Source organism: Chiloscyllium plagiosum, unplaced genomic scaffold (assembly GCF_037043375.1).
Source record: "Chiloscyllium plagiosum isolate Xiang-an unplaced genomic scaffold, Cpla_swu_hap1 HiC_scaffold_27, whole genome shotgun sequence".
NCBI classification, from domain to species: Eukaryota; Metazoa; Chordata; class Chondrichthyes; order Orectolobiformes; family Hemiscylliidae; genus Chiloscyllium; species Chiloscyllium plagiosum.
In genome coordinates this window covers 89,916,024-89,929,709 of record NW_028270165.1, presented here as the reverse complement: position 1 = coordinate 89,929,709, position 13,686 = coordinate 89,916,024, and the positions used below count along the sequence as shown (strand labels likewise).

At 45.0% G+C, this 13,686-nt stretch overlaps 1 protein-coding gene across 3 annotated transcripts in view; it reads left to right on the top strand.

Annotated features, from left to right (window-relative positions):
- The window catches only part of LOC148144965 (uncharacterized), a 104,458-nt gene that overhangs the window by 83,927 nt on the left and 6,845 nt on the right, over nt 1-13,686 (top strand). Inside the window, exon 1 of one of the 3 annotated variants that reach the window (XM_087975563.1) lies at nt 8,224-8,243. The exons of the other annotated variants lie outside the window; for them this stretch is intronic. The gene's annotated coding sequence lies outside the window, so the exon portion shown is untranslated. Of the gene's footprint in view, nt 1-8,223; nt 8,244-13,686 lie in introns of those variants that run through there. 3 annotated transcript variants of the gene reach the window in all.

Below are 13,686 nucleotides of genomic sequence, written 5' to 3'. Positions count from 1 at the left end.
CAGTGTGTAAATACTAGTGAAGGAGATTATACACCAGCATGTATATGTTCCTCAGTCATTGAAGGGGCCGGACCTGTTGAGAATGGTTAGTAAAGCATGTTGTGCACTAAGCCTTGTTAACATGGATATAGTTTGTTATTTGGAAATGTAGACTTTATTATTGAGAGTCACACAGATGTGCAGCACGGAAACAGACCCGTTTGATCCAACCTGTCCATGCCAACCAGATATCCTAAATTGATCTCGTCCCATTTGCCAACACTTGGCTCATATCCCACTAATCCCTTCCTATTCATATACCCATCCAGATGTGTTTTATGTGCTGTAATTATACCGGCTTCCACTACTTCCTCTGGCAGTTCATTCCATATGCACCACCCTCTGCATGGAAAAGTTGCGACTTAGATACCTTTAATATCGTTCTGCTCTCACCCTATAACCTATGCCCTCTTGTTGTGAACCTCAACCCTACACTGACGAAAAGACATTAATAAAAATAGTTGAGCAGCCAGACAAAATGCAAAAGCTATAAAATGAGGAAAAACAACTGTGGCTCTACCCTTTATTTCTCCCCTTGGCATTTGAACACTTAAATTCTGTCAATAACACCAGCATCGCCACAGAGCATATGGTGTCTGCTCCTCGGTGTGAACAACAGCACGCATGCCCGCTGGTGTCCATGCTCCTCGCTGTTGGCAGGAAAGGCGACATCACTTATCTCTGTTCCTAATGGTCTTCCCTTTATTCTTAAAGCTGTGCCTTCTGGTCCTAGTCTCTCCTACCAATGGAAACATCTTCCCAATGTCATTGCACTACCCTGTCCGGTCATTTCTGCTGGTGGGTGAGACTAGGCCTCAAGGTTAGAGGGAGTAGCTTTCAGACAGAGATGCGGAGGAACTGCTTTTCCCCGAAGGTTGTGAATCTATGGAACAGTCATGATTAGAGTGATACTGGAAAAGCACAGCAAGTCAGGAAGCATCTGAGGAGCTGGAAAATCGATGTTTTGGGCAAAAGGGCTTGCATCAAAATCTATGGAATACTCTGGCCATGAAAGCAATAGAGGCAGCTTCATTAAGGATATTCAAGACACAGTTGGGTGGGTTTTTGCCTGGGAGGGGAATGAAGGAGTTCCTCGTGACTGCAGGGAGGAGGAGGAGATGAGACGATGGACAAGTCAGCCATGATCTTAATGATCGTGGAGCAGGCTCACTTGTAGCAACTGGATTGAATCCAGGAAGGGAGCAGACTTTACGACCTCAGGTATGTGTAATGGTTACCCGGGTGAGGAGAGACATAAGGATAGGCTGGGACTGTTTTCTGTAGCGTGCCAGAGTCTGAGGAGTGACCTTATACACTTTTATATCGTCATGAGGGACATGGATAGGGTAAATAAACATGGTATTTTCCTTTGGATGGGGGAGCCAAGAACTAAAGGGTAATAAGTTTAGGATCAAGAATGTGGTGTTGCAGCAAGTCAGACAGCATCCGAGGAGCAGGAAAATCAACGTTTCGGGGAAAAGCCTTTCATCGGGAAAGTGTGTTTGTATGTGAGTTTGTGTATAAGACTGTGCATCAGTGAGTGTGTATTTGTGTGTGTGCATGCTTGATAAAGTGTGATTGTGATGGAGAATGAGCTTGCGAGAGGGTGTGTGTGTTGAGAGGGTGCTGTATGTGTATGTCTGAAAGAGCGTGTATAGGAGAGGGGTATGGATATAAGTGAGGGTTTGCAATCAGGCAACTTCAGAGCGGTAAGGCACCTGGCCCAGAGGGCTGTTAGGTTGAATTTTACAAAGAATTCGCAAGAGTATTAGCTGGCCCACTTATGAACATGTAAAACTACAGAAATAGTCAGGGCTGCCTCCTGCCTTCACCGAATGAGGTGAATATCTCCCTTATTCTCAAAAAAGGAAAAGATCCAGAAGATTGTGCATCACACAGACCAATATCCTTGCTAACTGTAGATTTTAACATTCTCTCTAAAATATTAGCATTGAGGCTGGAGAGGGTACTGCCATATATCATAAAAGAGGAGCAGACTTGGTTTATTAAGGGCCGTCGATCATTTAATGATATTAGAAGGGTCTTGAATGTGAATCAAGTCTGTCATCAGGAAAAAATACCCGAAATAGTCGTCTCATTGGACGCGGAGAAGGCATTTAACAGGATGAATGGTCATACCTGTTCTATACATTAGAAAGGTTTGGTGTTGGAAACTTATTTGCCAAATGGGTCTCAACACTGTATAATGATCCCAAAGCAGTTGTGATCACCAATGGATTAGGCTCAGGTAGCTTCAGTGTGGGTAGGGGCTGCCGTCAGGGATGTCCTCTCTCACCGTTGCTATTCACGTTAATAATTGAGCCACTGGCGGAAGCGATACAGGCTGACTCTAATATAACGGCCCCGAGGGTTGGTACAGGTAAACATAAAATTACCCTATATGCAGATGATGATCTCCTTTTTCTTAGTAATCCTCTGATGTCCATGCCTCACTTAATCCAAGTTACTAATACATTTAGTGCATTTTCAGGCTACAAACTTAATTTTTCAAAATCGGAGGCCATGCCTCACTAGTATGTCGCACTTATTGGACGGATCCCACTTCCCCTTTCGGTGGTCTCTGGAGGGTTTCTTATACTTAGGCATTTTTATCACCCCAGTATTTGGCCAGCTATACAAGGCCAATTTTGTGCATCTGTTGGAAAGGGTAAGGCAGGACCTTCATGCTGGGGAGACCTTCCAATTTCCTGGCTAGGTAGAATAGCCCTAATTAAAATGAATGTCTTTCCCCGTCTCTTATACCCTATGAGAATGCTTCCGGTGATGCTGCTGAGGCTGGCACTGTGCAAATTGTATGGTTGGCTGGGTTCGTTCATCTGGAATCCTAGACGGCCCCTCATTAAGTTAAGGAAGCTACAGCTTCCACAGGCAAGGGGGGGAGGGCTGGATTTTCCAAACTTTAGGAAGTATCAGTTAAGTTCCTTGTTAAGCTACATAGCCGATTGGGTCACGTCTGACCCGCAATCAATCTGGATGGACATCAAGGCTTCTCAAGTACAGTGCTCTCTTATTAACCTCTTATTTTTAGATTAGATGAAAATCATTACGGACCATGTGGGCGGCACGGTGGCACAGTGGTTAGCACTGCTGCCTCACAGCGCCAGAGACCCGGGTTCAATTCCCGACTCAGGCGACTAACTGTGTGGAGTTTGCACGTTCTCCCCGTGTCTGCGTGGGTTTCCTCCGGGGGCTCCGGTTTCCTCCCACAGTCCAAAGATGTGCAGGTCAGGTGAATTGGCCATGCTAAATTGCCCGTAGTGTTAGGTAAAGGGGTAAATGTAGCGGTATGGGTGGGTTACGCTTCGGCGGGGCGGTGTGGACTTGTTGGGCTGAAGGGCCTGTTTCCACACTATAAGTAATCTAATCTCATCTAATCTAACCACTGTAGAAACCCTATAATACTAAACACAATTAAAGCTTGGAATATAATCCGGCAAAACGAGGGTAATTCACATAAAACATCCCCCTATACTCCTATAGATGCCACATTCAAATCCTGGAGATCCAGGGGTATCTCCTGTTTAGGGGATCTGTTTGAGAAGGGGGGGTCCTGATGTCTTTTGAACAGCTGCATCAGAAATTTGGATTACCTAATGGAGACCTCTTTTGATACTTCTAAATACGAGACTACATACAGAAGACGACTACGCTATTAAATAGTCTCTATAAATCAGATAGAGAATGAAGAGTGTTGTGGCCAGTGGGCGTACCCTCGGTCAGCACTCTTTATCATTTATTACGTGATGAAGTATCGGAAGATATGGACCGTCTGCTTAGAACATGGGATCAGGATTTGGGGCTGGAAATTTCTACAGAAATGTGGAATGACATCTGGGAAAATGCCAAAAAAATCTCCATTTATAACAGAACTCAGGCCATTCAGTTAAACTCAGGCCATATGGCACCAGAAAGATTGGCAACATTTAGGGTCGGAGTATCTCCAATGTGTCCCAAATGTAAAAGAGGTGGGCATTCTTACACACCGCTTATGGACATGCCATAAGATCCACAAATACTGGACCGAAGTAGTAAACGCCCTGACAGAAATCTTGGGAATGGAAATTACAGTAGATCCAGTATCTCCTCTTCTGGGCTTCTCGAGCTTACCTTCTCTGGATGTGCATGGGAGGAAATTATTTTCCATTCTCTCCTTCTATGCAAGAAAAAATATCTTAGTAAACTGGGTGGCTGAGGGCCCTCTAGGACTTCAGAATTGGCACAGATTAATCATGGAATGTGTTCCCCTTGACTTCCTTACAAATATGGTGCACCAAAAAACTGAATTATTCTATAAAATATGGCAGCCCTCTTTGAATTACATGGATTTAGATATTTCGGCCATTCTTTTGAGGGCTTTCATCTAGTTGAGGTAACAGTTCTGGCTGGTCCGGGGCCCCTTGGGAGAGGAATCCCACATGAATACGGGTTTTATTACAACTTGATGTGAACTCATTACGAGTGTGTACTTCACTACTTAATTACTATGTTATCCTGTTTTCTTTTGAATAATGTAAGATATTTGATCATACACTCTGGTTAGTTATAGGTTAGATCTGGTTTCCAGCATCTGCAGTTATTGTTTTTACCTTAGTTATAGGTTAGATTAGTAGCTAGATGAGTTTTGTCTTTTTCTTTTTCTTCTCTGTATCTCTTTTTGTTTGACAGGTTTTGACTATTTATTTAAAATTTAATTGTATATTAATGTTTGTACTTGTCTTTTTTTAATTTGTAAACTTGTAAAAATGTTAAATTTTCAATAAAAATATCTATAAAAAGAAAAGGTGCATCTGTACAGATGCATGAGTAGGGGGAGAGCAGAGGGATACAGATTGAGGAATTGCGCGATAGGTTTAGACAGGGGATTTGGATCGGCTTCGGCTTGAAGGGCTGAAGGGCCTGTTCCTGGGTTGTAAATTTTCTTTGTTCTATGTTGAGGTTATACAGGATGTTGGTGAGGCCATTTTGTTTAGAGTACTGAGTACAGTTCTGGTCACCCTGTAATAGGAAGAATATTATTAGAGGGGGTTCGGTAAAGATTTACTTGGACGTTGCCAGGACTGGAGGGTTTGAGTTATCGGGAGAGACTGGGACTTTTTCACTGGAACGGAGGAGGTTGAGGGATGACCTTATTGAGATTTGAAAAATCATGAGGGGTGAGGGTAAGGAGAAAAGCGAGGAACATGCGTGGTTATGTAGAGCCAGATGTGGGAAGGTGAAACAAAATTGTGGCTCTACCCTTTTTTCCTCCTATTGACATTTGGCCAGTTGAATCTGTCAGTTACACGAGCATATCTACAAAGCCTACTGCATGTGCCCCTCGGTTCAGCAAGCGCTGCGCATGTTCGCCGATGTCTGCAAAAAACTGCACATGCTTCTATCTGTCTGTAAAAATGGTGCATGAATTTCTTTTGCCGTTCCCCTGCTCCTCGGATGCTGCCTGACCTGTTGTGCTTTTCCAGCACCACTCTAATCTTGACCCATGAGCTTCTGAAGCTGTTGCTGCTCCTCTCTCTCTGAATGAAGATTGAGATTCATCCAAGACTGTAATTTCCTTCCTCTGTCCAACAGCACACTCTTCTCTCACTGCCTTTTCTATTTCTTTTATTTTCATGCTAGGATCCAATTGTTGAATTGCAGCAACTGAGAAGAAAGGGAGTGAATCCAGAAAGAGGACAGACTCTGGAAAAGCTGGTCCAGGTCTGCGCCTCAAACACCTGGCAAATGCAGTACCACAGGGTGAAGTTATAGTCTTTGCTGTGGAAAAAACAAAGCAGAAATGAGATGTATTGTTTAAATGGTGATATATTGGGAAGTGTAGAAAGTGAGGACTGCAATGCTGGAGATCAGAGTCAAAATGTGTGGCGCTGGAAAAGCACAGCAGGTCAAACAGCATCCAAGGAGTAGGATAGTTGACGTTTCGGGTAAGAGCCCTTCATCAGGAATGATGTGTGGATGGACAAAAGGAGCCTCAGCGTCCTCCTACACCAGCCGCTGCCAGTTGTCAGACAGGTGCAACAAGTATTCAGCAAGGCAAGTGGTGTATCAGCAAGAGGAATTGAGTTCAGAAGTGGGGGTGCCTTCCTGCAGTTAGGGGGTCATTGAATATATTCAAGGCTGAGTTCATATCATTTTTGAACAACAGAGAAGTGGATGGTTATAGGGGAAGGCAAGAAAATAGTTATAAGGCTAGTACAGAACAGTGACAGTCATACAGCATAGAAACACACCCTTCAGGTCAACGAATCCATGCTGACTATATTCACAAACTAATCCCATCTGCCTGTGTTTGGCCCATATCCCTCCGAACCTTTCCTTTTCACGTACTTATCAAAATGTATTTTAAACATTGTATCTGTACTTGCATCCACCACTTCCTCTAGACATTCATTCCACAAACAACCACACTCTTTAAAAAAACATGTGCTCCTCATGTCTTTAGACTCGTTCTACTCTCACTTTAGACGTTTGCTTCCTAATCTTGAAATGACACCTGCCATTGTCTCTCACCTGCCATTTGCACAGTCCCTCATGATTTTTTAACCCTCTCTAAGGACACCTCTTAACCTCTGCTCCAGTGAGAAAAGTTCCAGCCTCTGCATCTCAATGTAGGGAGGTCCATATCCATTTGTGATCTGTTCACTGCTGGTGCAGGGTTAAAAGAACAAACGGCCGACTCCTGCTCCCAATTCTGTGTCCTGGACAGCAAGAGACGATAAGGCAAAGGTGTAGAAAGTAGGCTATTCAGCCCATCAGTCTGCTCATACCATTCAATTGTGGCTGATCAGTTTCTGAGCGCCATTCTGCTGCTTTCTCCCTGTCACCTTTGATCCCCTCAATACTCAAGAACCTAGCTATCTCAGTCTAAATATCCTCAGTGACCTGGCCTCTGCAGTCTTCTGTGCCAATGAATTCCATAGATTTGCCACTCTCTGGCTGATGAAGTTTCTCCATATCTCCATTCTAAAAAGTCTTCCCTTTACTCTAAAGCTGTGCCCTCAGGTCTCAGTTTCTCCTATCGAGGGGAACATCTTCCCAACATCCACTCTGTCCAGGCTGTTCAGTATTCTGTGTTTCAATTAGATCTCCCCTAAGTATGGCCCTGTTAATCAGCATGAACCAGACCCTTCAAGATGAGGTACAGCAGGGATTAGGTTCAGCAAATTGGAAATGGAGGGAGAGTGTGTGGGATGTAGATCTTCAGCTTCTAAGGAATAAGAGAGGAAAGAGAGTTCACGATAAATTAGAATTGATTGGATGAGCTGATAAGCTACGGAGGGGCAGATGGAGTTGAACTTGAAGAAATGTGATGTGTTGCATTTTGGTCAAGCAATGCAGGCAGGACTTAGACAGGGGGAGCGTTGCAGAAGAAAGAGACCTTGGAGTGCACGTTCATAGTTCCTTGTGAGTGGAGTCGCAGGTAGACAGGATAGTGAAGATGATGTTTGGTATGCTTTCCTCTATTGGTCAGAGCATTGAGTGAAGGAGTTGGGAGGACATATTGCGGCTGTACAGGACATTGGTTAGGCCACTTTTGGAATATTGTGTGTAATTCTGATCTCCATCCTATGGAAGGATGTTGTGAAACTTGAAATGGTTTGGAAAAGGTTTATAAGGCTGGTGTCAGAGTTGGAGGGTTTGAGCGAGAGTCTGAATAGGCTGGGGCTGTTTTCCCTTCGTGTCGGAGGCTCAGGGGTGACATTATAGAAGTTTATAAGGGGCATGGATAGGGGTAAATAGCCAAGGTCTTTTCCTGCGGGTAGGGGAGTGCAAAATTAGAAGGCAGAGGTTTGAGCTCAGAGGGCAAAGATTGAAAAGGGACCCGAGGGGCCACTTTTTCTCAGAGGGTTTTGCATCTATGGAACGAGCTGACAGGAAGTGGTGGAGGCTGGTACAATTACAACAATTAAGAAGCATCTGGATGGGTACATGAAGAGGAAAGTTTTTGAGGAATATGGGCCACATGCTGGCAAATGGAATAGATTGATTTTGGATATATGGTTGGCACAGACGAGTTGGGTGGAAGGATCTGTTTCTGTGGTGTATGACTCTTACTGTCTTCGGTGAAAGCAGAAGTGTGGTTGTGAAGACAGGGCTTTCAGAGCAGCTTTCAAAGATGTTTTGCCCTACTGGGACCGGAAGAAGTTACAACAAAATCTTTCATTTGTGAGACAGCAAGCAACTAAGTGAGTACATGCGGGATTTTGGTGGAAAGTGGGAATTCATTGCACTGAGAGGATGAAGCCCTACCCTATCCAGTCATTTCTGCTGGTGGCTGAGACCAGGCCCCAAGCTTTGGGGGAGTAGGTTTAGGACAGAGATGAGGAGGAGGAAGTGAGCGCTGCTGGTTTTCCCAGAGAGTAATGTATCTGCGGAATTCTCTGCCCGAGGAAGCAGGCTCCAATATGCCCCAGTCCTAATTCTTCAACTTGACGTACCCGTGACTGTAAACTTTGAAGAGTTTTCGTTAACTGATGCAAATATTTCCCATTTGTCCAACAATGCAGTGTCAGCTGTTTCAGTCATTGGGATGGTTTTGATTCATCTACTAAATACATCTACTCTTATTAGACAATATTCATGACAATGTAAGCGAGGTGATTCTATATACGCAAGTTGTAAACCAGTACAAAAGCTGACCAGGCAAGGAAGTGGTTAACAAACACAGGGCATCCCTCTTAGAGTATGCATCTTGTTTGTTTACAAATTAACACGCTTCAGATCTTTTCCTAGCTGCTTTCCGAAAATCTGGGTGCCACAATAATGGACATCATCAACTGAAATAGGCAGCAGCAAAGAATGAACACAAACCAGTCCAGCAGGGGGCACCCATGTTTTGGTTTGCGTATTGAGGGAGTACCCTATTTGAGACCCCTGTGATATCAGTACCATACCCAGGCTAATGTGCATTGAAACCAGATTATGAAGTGTTAACTTTCCTGCAAACTTCTGCCTGTGTGTGTCTCTCTGTAACATTTTCTAACTTGCTTCATATCTCAGTTTGTCAGCTTTTGTTTATTCCTTCCTTCCAAGGCTAATGAGGCACTCGCATTCCAGAGCAGCCCAAGTTAGGGAGTTGAGCCTCATAAATCCTGGCTGTGACACATTGCTGCTTAACCAAGTGTGCAAACTCTCCATACCTCTCAGCTGTTCTATTTGCAAATCGAACACTTTTCAACACAAGTTGTTTGTGATTCTGCATGAGTCCATAACCCAGGGAAATACAACAGAGTCTTTAATAGTTGCCCAATGTGTCCTGTGTGCCAAATTCATTTAAATCTGGATATCCTGAAGTGAGCAATTATACTTCAGATTTCTACTCGCCAATTAAAACTAATGTTGGGCACTCAAACAGATTGAGGGCATCTTGAAGCATGCCACGGACCTCAGTGTGGGTCCAGGGCTTATCAAATAGGGTTTCACCTCTCATAACCCTGCGGTAAGCAAATTATTTATTACTAACTTTGTAAAGCACAAGTGCTCTCAGCAGTATTACGTCCAGATGCTAGGACCCTGTTGAGTTCTCTCACTAGTATCTTGTGGCTGAGTAGGGAGAATTGTATCAATATTTCTAACAGCACTTTTGTCCCTGGCCAGCTTTCCTCTTTATTTTGGACACAACAAAAGCAGCAACTACCCTCTATATTTCATCTCTCAAAGGATTTCTGCCGGTGACCTGGCAGGACCAGGGTATCTCCTGCCTGACTCGCCAACTGTGAGGGATGGAAATAAAGCCCCATGTCAGGAAAGAATTTGTTTATCAGGAAGCAGCACAGCTGCAAGGCCAACCGTCTCCGCTGAGCCTGGGAAACACAAACTTTAGCAAGCAGGCACTAAGCTGAGATTCAAAATGGTTTCTAGGCTTTAATATGTGACCAAATGGCTGACCCAAATCTAACAATTCTCCCACATCATCGAAGGGAATTAAACAAGAAAAATGAAACAAAATTAGAAATAAATTAGCGATCGTGCTTAATGTTTGTTCATTACGAAGTAAACAAGAAATAGCAGTCTCCCAGGATTCGTATGGTGCCCTACTTGAGAAATTCTGTCCAACAAGTTTAATTGGAAGCAGTGGCTTTCGGAGTGCAGCTCCTTCATCAGTGGCAGGACACTGGACTGTTTTGCTCGAAATTGTGTCTTAGGATCTTATCGTCCACAACCACCTGATGAAGAGGCAGCACTCCAAAAGTTACTGCTTCCAAAGAAGCCTGTTGGACTACAACCTGGAGTTGTGTGATTCTAGAATCTGGTTTCTAGCATCTGCAGTCCTTGTTTTTACCTAGTTGATTTTAACCCTACTGTGAATCCTCTTGCAAGGATGCCTGCCTTGAAGAAGTTTTCCTCCTCTCTCTACAAGAATCTCAAGGAATCCCTCTCCCACTGCAACTCCCAGGTTATTTCCTCTGCCCTGAAGCTCTTCAACCATGTCCTGAAACAGACTCGCTACCACAGCCACATTTGCTTGCTCAGTGCCTGCCTCCGTAACCAACTCATCCTACACGGATTCCGGATCACCTTCATCCCCACCCCTATTCACCCATTGTACTCTTTGCTACCTTCCACCACCCTCCTTCCTGACCTATCCCCACCCCTATTGTATTCTATGGTACTTTCTCCCCACCCTCACCCCACCCTCACCACCCCCACCTATTGTATTCTATGGTACTTTCCCCTCACCCCCACCCTCACCCTCACCCCCACCCCACCCAAGTCTAAGCCTATCATACTTATTAATTACCGCGCTTGTTCTTCTTTAAATCTGCCTTATTTGGCTGTCCTTGTTCGTTACAGCCTTCCTGTTACTTTGTCCAGTTCCCCTTATCTTATCTAACCGTCTGACTTCTGAGATCATCCTTTACTATCTTGATAGTCCAAAAAGCAGACCTACAAACTGAGCTTACTGCGAAATGCCCCTGCTGCCCTTTTTTTTGTGGTCAGCTACAAGTAATTTCTCAGCTTCAAACTATTCATTAAAATCAATATACAACTGACAACCTGAAATTTATCTCTATCAATCCCCACCCCCATCCCCACCCCCGCGCCCCTCTCATTTATCTCTCCACCCTGCAGGCACTCTGCCTCTATTCCCAAGGGCTTTTGTGCGAAAACGTCAATTTTCCTGCTCGGATGCTGCCTGAACTGCTGTGCTTTTCCAGTACCACTCTAATCTAAAGTGGATTGGCCATGCTGAAATACCCATAGTGCCCAGGGATGTGCAGGTTAGGGTGGATTGGCCATGCTAAATTAGGCATAATGTGCAGGTAAGGTGCATTACTCAGGGTTAAATGCAGGGGAATGGGTGTGGGTCGGTGACCCTTGAGGGTCGGTGAGGCCGAGTGGCCTGCTTCCACACTGTGGGGATTCTCTGAAGGGAGGGGTTTTTTGGAAAGTGTGTTCCCGTCCTGGTCTGCTGCAGGCGCAGCGCATGCGCCCGCTGTTGGTCATGGCCCCGCCCCCTCAACCGTCACTTTTCCCCGCCCCGCCCCTAGATCCTTTGTGATGTCACACGGCGGATGTGGCCCTGTCAGTTTCAAAGTGAATCTCCCGCCCTCTGGCCGACTCTTCATCCTGGGAGGGAGACAGAGATGGGAGGAGGGGAAATTGGTCACTTGTAGCAACTGGAGTGAATGCAGGGAGGGAGCAGCCTCCGCAAACTCAGGTATGTGTCTTAGTTACCCGGGTGAGGAGGGACTGAAGGATAGAGATTGGGAAGGGGAGGGCTGGATATCTCCTGTTTTGATGTTTAAAATGCAACCGATTCGCACCAGTAACTGCCTCAGGTACAAGTACAGCACATGCAATATTCCTCATTGCAGCTTCAAGCCGGTTTTGCATCCTCTGTTCTTCTACCACCTTGCTCCAGCACATTCAGCTTCTTTCCCTCATTCACATTTCCCCCCGATGTTCCAAGCTTATCCTCAAAAGATCGGTTTGTCCCTCCATTCTTTCCCGGTGGCGTCCATTACTCTTGTCTATTTCTTGCTTTATTCAGCCTTGTGCGTGAACAACGTGTTAGCGTATATCCTCTTTCACTGCCAGCTGCTTCCTCGTTTGCGAAAGCAACGTTTCCTCCCATTTTTCGCCGACACTGAGCCTTCTGACCACCTTGATTTTTTTTGTTTTTGCAGAAGCAGGAAACAGATGCTTATAACTGTTTATACGAGCATATCTAGCTTAATCTACACCCCCTCCCCTCACAGCACCTTATCTGTTTGTCTGTAACATTTTCCATTGTTTACAGGACCATTACATGTATACACATTTTAGCTAATACAAAAGCAATGATATATTTCCTTCACATTGCTTTCATTCTTGTTAACTCCACTCTTGGCTGAAACAATTATACCCTGGCGTTAGTTCATTTACCTTGCAGAAGCAATTATGGTTGCAGAAGTAACACTGCTTTACCTATATCCCACAGGGGTGACCCTACAACCTTGTATTAATAATGTGGGGCATGGCGAGGGTAAGTAGACAAGATCTTTGATCTGGGATTGCTCATAGGTTTAGGGTGAGATTTAAAAGAAACCTAAGGGGCAACTCCTATACACAGAGGGTGGTGTGTGTAAAGAATGAGCTGCCAGAGGAAGTGATGGCTCCTGGTACAATTACAACCTTTAAAAGGTATCTGGATGGGTATATGTTGGGAAGCATTTAGAGGGACATGGACCAAGTGCTATCAAATGGGACTAGATTGATTTAGGATATCTGGTCAGCATGGGCTGAAGGGACTGTTTCTGTGATTCTGGCTTGCCACGAATGTTTGTCACGTCTGTTCAGTTTTTCCCTGATGTTGGTGTTAACGTCTTGGTGTCTTATTTTGCTCCCCACATCCTGGGGACATTAACCATTTCCTATCTGGTTGTTCTGATCTGGACTGCTGTCTGGATCTTCGGATTTCTGGGATTGGTCAATAAACACACCTGGAAGTGACTTTGTCAATCATACAAGCAATAGTTTATTCTTTGATATGGCCCGGACGGTGGACTCTGATCAGCCCAGAAGGATTAGATTAGATTAGATTCCCAACAATGTGGAAACAGGCCCTTCGGCCCAACCAGTCTACACCGACCCTCTGAAGAGTAGCCCATCCAGACCCATCTCCCTCTGACTAACGCACCTAACATTATGGGCAGTTTAGCATGGCCAATTCACCAAACCTACACATCTTTGGATTGTGGGAGGAAACCCAAGCAGACATGGGGAGAATGTGCAAACTCCACACAGACAGCCCCCCAAGGCTGGAATGGAACCTGGGACTGTGGTGCTGTGAGGCAGCAGTGCTAACCGATGAGTACTTCCAGTGTGCCAAAATAATCCACCAACTTATACAGTTTGGATAGAACTTATGTACATTGTTTAGAGTCAGACATTGGTTGTTCCTATGTGATCATGCTCAATCAGATCCCGCAAGGACCTCATGCATTTTTGACTTAGCCTAGGGCGGCACGGTGGCTCAGTGGTTAGCACTGCTGCCTCACAACACCAGGGTCGTAGGTTCAATTCCAGCCTTGGGTGACCATCTGTGTGGAATTTGCGCATTCTCCCTGTGTCTGCGTGGGTTTCCTCCGGGTGATCCAGTTTCCTCCCACAGTCCAAAGATGTGCAGGTCAGGTGGATTGGCCA